The sequence below is a fragment of the Dromaius novaehollandiae genome, unplaced genomic scaffold, assembly GCF_036370855.1.
Source record: "Dromaius novaehollandiae isolate bDroNov1 unplaced genomic scaffold, bDroNov1.hap1 HAP1_SCAFFOLD_42, whole genome shotgun sequence".
Classification (NCBI taxonomy): domain Eukaryota; kingdom Metazoa; phylum Chordata; class Aves; order Casuariiformes; family Dromaiidae; genus Dromaius; species Dromaius novaehollandiae.
The window spans coordinates 1544065-1547608 of NW_026991361.1; positions in this window are offsets into that span (position 1 = coordinate 1544065).

Here is a 3544-nt window from a genome sequence, read left to right on the forward strand (position 1 = left end):
CAGAGTGCTGCAAGAGAAGTGACCTCCCAAACAAGCTCCCAGCCATGCCAGCTTTCCCTGCCTCTGCCTCTGCCCTCTTCAGCAGCTCTCCTCTCGGCTGGGGGCTTTCTCCTGCCCTGCATGACCTCCCAGTGCTGCCCGCCTGCTGCTGGCCAAGCAGGCTGCAGTCACAGAGCTCATCTCACAAGCACTGTGCCAGTGCTGCCACAGTCACCTGCCTCTCTCTGCCTCCTTCCTCCCTCCAGGCTCTGCCCTCTACCTCCTGGGCTTTGTCAGGCCCTTGGCCACCTCCCATGCCTGCCCACCTGCTGCTGGCCAATCAGCTGCTCTGAAAGCAGAGACCTCACCATCCAAGCCACCAAGGTCACCTTCACCTCTCCCTCCCTCTCACCTCCTCCCAAGCTCTCCTTGCTGCTGGGCAGCCTCTCCCATGCTGCTGATGACCTCCTAACACCTGCCTGCCCACCCACTGCTGGCCACTGGGCTAACTGGAATGCAAGTGAGCTCACAACCAACACAGCAGCCATTGTGCTTGCGCCTGCCCTTCCCGCTCCCGCTGCCACATGCCCAGCTGTTGAATCAGCTCCCAGCGCTCCTGGTGACCCCAGTGGCTGCTCCCCTGCTGCTGGCCGGCACTGCTGGCACAGGAGCCATTCCCCAGTGACGTGCCAGTGCTCCCCTCCACCTGCCTGCCCTCTGCCCTCCTGCCAAGCTCTCACCTCCCGTGGTCGGAGGTACCTGCTGGGCCTGATGCCCTCCCAGCGCCTGCCTGCCCAGCCAGGGCAGTGCTGCTGCTGCTGCAGCTACAAGAAGCTCCCAGCCAGCAGCCAGCCCTCTCGTCTTCATGGGCACACCCTCTTGCCTCACAGGGCTGTGGTCTCTGCTGAGAGGCACTTGAGGATCTGACAAGTCCTGCCTGTTTGCCTACTGCTGGCCACTCAGCTTGTTGCAAGAGTCGTGCCCTCATGATGTCCTTTGCCCTGGGCAGGCTTTCTGAGGATGTGGCTGGGCTCTTCCTGCATGGCGAGCTCCACTTCCCACATGACAGCCTGCCATGTCGTTGGAGGGCAAGCCGACACTCTGTGGAGAGGAGCAATGCAGCCGCTTGCCAGCCCTCCCCGCTGTTGGTCAGGGGGGTGGAGACTGAGGAAAAAGCTCCCCCTCCGCCGGAGATGCTGGGCATTGAACCCAGGACCTCCTGCATGCAAAGCAGGTGCTCTTCCACTGAGCTACATCCCCTTACAAATTGTCGGGGGGAGGGGGCTGATGCGGGCACATCTCATGCCACGACATGTCCCTGACAAGCACAGCCCTGTTGTGCCCTGGTGCCCTGAGAGCCTCAGCAGAAAGCAGCACTCAACCCCTCGTGCTGGCCCGCAGGCTGGCATGGGGCAAGCTGGCATTGCCTCTCAGCTGCCACTGCTCCTGCACCAGGCTTGCACTGCCAGGACTGCTGTGCCTTCGCAGCGGGCGGCTTCCTCAGCCCACGGGCGCCCCGGTCCGTTCCCAGGCTCTACGCACTCTCACACACAGTACTGCTCACACTCACACCAGTCACAGTGTCTCTACATTTCTGTTCCTATAGTCTTGCGGTGCGCCTCATGCTGACCAGGCTGTGCACTCCCCTTTCTGGCCACACCGAGATGGGACTTCAAACCCACTCCAGCCCTGGGGATGGGACTCCTACCCATCCCCCTGGTACGTCTTACGGTGGCCAGCCCGCGTATCCCCTGCCTGGGACGCCTTACGGTGATCAGCCCGCGTACCCCTTCAGCGCACTCTGTTACCAGAGCAGAATTTAGAATGCAGGCGGGAATTTAAGACTCACCTTCTCGGGGCCTCCTCTTGCCAAAGATCCCAGGTGAACTCACCCCATGGCGCCAGATGATCGTTTGGAGACGAGAGGCCCCAACAGTGCTCACCTAGGGTCCCATCTGGGGTGCCACGCTCTTAGGGAAGGTTAGGCTCGCCGGCCACCAGAACAGGCTCCAACCCTAGGTTCCCGCAGAAAAGTTCCCAGCCAAATCAAAGCAAATTAAATAATGACATTTTAAGGACGTGCATGCCGTCATTACAGCTCGAGCTGGGTGCCTCCAAAGAGGGACCCCGAGCAAAGAAATCCCGGGGCCATTACGACTTTCCAGTCCAAGCTCTCCACCCCTCCCGTGGTAGTTCAGACCACTAGTAGTATTCAGGTCTGGGGTCTCCTGCTCCTTACTGGCTCGCATGGTTGTTCCTAGGTAGGCTGCTTTTCTCCCTTATCTTTACTGTTGCGGTTTCTGCTGACGGATGTGTCTTTGTTTCTTGTTGGGGCCTACCGTTGCCTCGCAAGGTCCGGACAAGGAGGAGGAGGAGGTGATTCCAACCCATAGCAATGAAGACTGCCCCAGCAGTGAGCGGAGGCTTTGTCCCTCAAGGTCCTGATGCCCTGCGCCGGTCTTATTTCAAAGCCTCGACGTCTGTTATGGAAATTAGGCTTGTCGGCCACCATGACAGGGCTCGAGCCTAGGTTGCCGCAAGGAAAGTTCAGAGCCAAATCAAAACAAATTACATTTTAATCACGCGCGTGCCGTCATTACAGCTCGAGCTGGGTGCCTCCAAAGAGGGACCCTAACGTAAACAAATCCTGGGCAATTATAGGTTTTTCCACTTACATTTCCCACCCCTCACGCGGAAGTTTGACCAATAGTAATTTCTTGGTCTGGGGTCTCCTGCTCCTCATTGGGTCTCACCGTCGTTCTTAGGTAAGCTGTTTTTCTCCTCCTTCTTGTTTTTTGCGGTCTCTGATGAAGGTTGTACCTCTGTTTTTGTTGGGTCTGGCGGTTGTCTCCCAAGGTCTTCTTTTTCAATTGTTTTGACGTCTTCCCTTTCGGGGTGGGTAACACAGGAACGCAGACTGCGTGTGGTTTCCTTAGTTTCCCAGCCCGAACGAGCTCTGAGGCACTATTTTTTACTAAACTCGGTAAAGGTTTATTACTTTTCCCAAGTGCGGCCTAAGGCTTCAGCAAATGTAGCTACTCATGCTAAGCAAGTTTTATAGAAGTTGTGCTAAGCAGCTATTTCTAGACAGTTTCAAGTCACTCTTCTTTAACAACATCCTCCCTTTCGGAGGGTGAGACACAGCAATGCCGACTGCTTGTAGCTTCCTTATCTGCCCAGCTTGAACCAGCTCTGGGGCCCTTGCTTACTGACCTAGGTGAAAGTGCCTCATGTTCTCTGAGTGCAGCCTAAGGCTGCAGCAAATGTAGCTCCTCCTGCTAAGCAAGTTGGATAGAAGTTGTCCTAAGCAGCTCCCTCTGGACACTTTCAGTTCAATAATTTCCTGAAGGCCCACCTCTCCCCTCCCCAGAGCTCTCCTCTCCATGGGGAAGCTTTTCTCAGCTGCTTCCTGAGCCCACCGTGCCTGCCTGCTGCCCAATCAGAGTGCTGCAAGAGAAGTGACCTCCCAAACAAGCTCCCAGCCATGCCAGCTTTCCCTGCCTCTGCCTCTGCCCTCTTCAGCAGCTCTCCTCTCGGCTGGGGGCTTTCTCCTGCCCTGCATGAC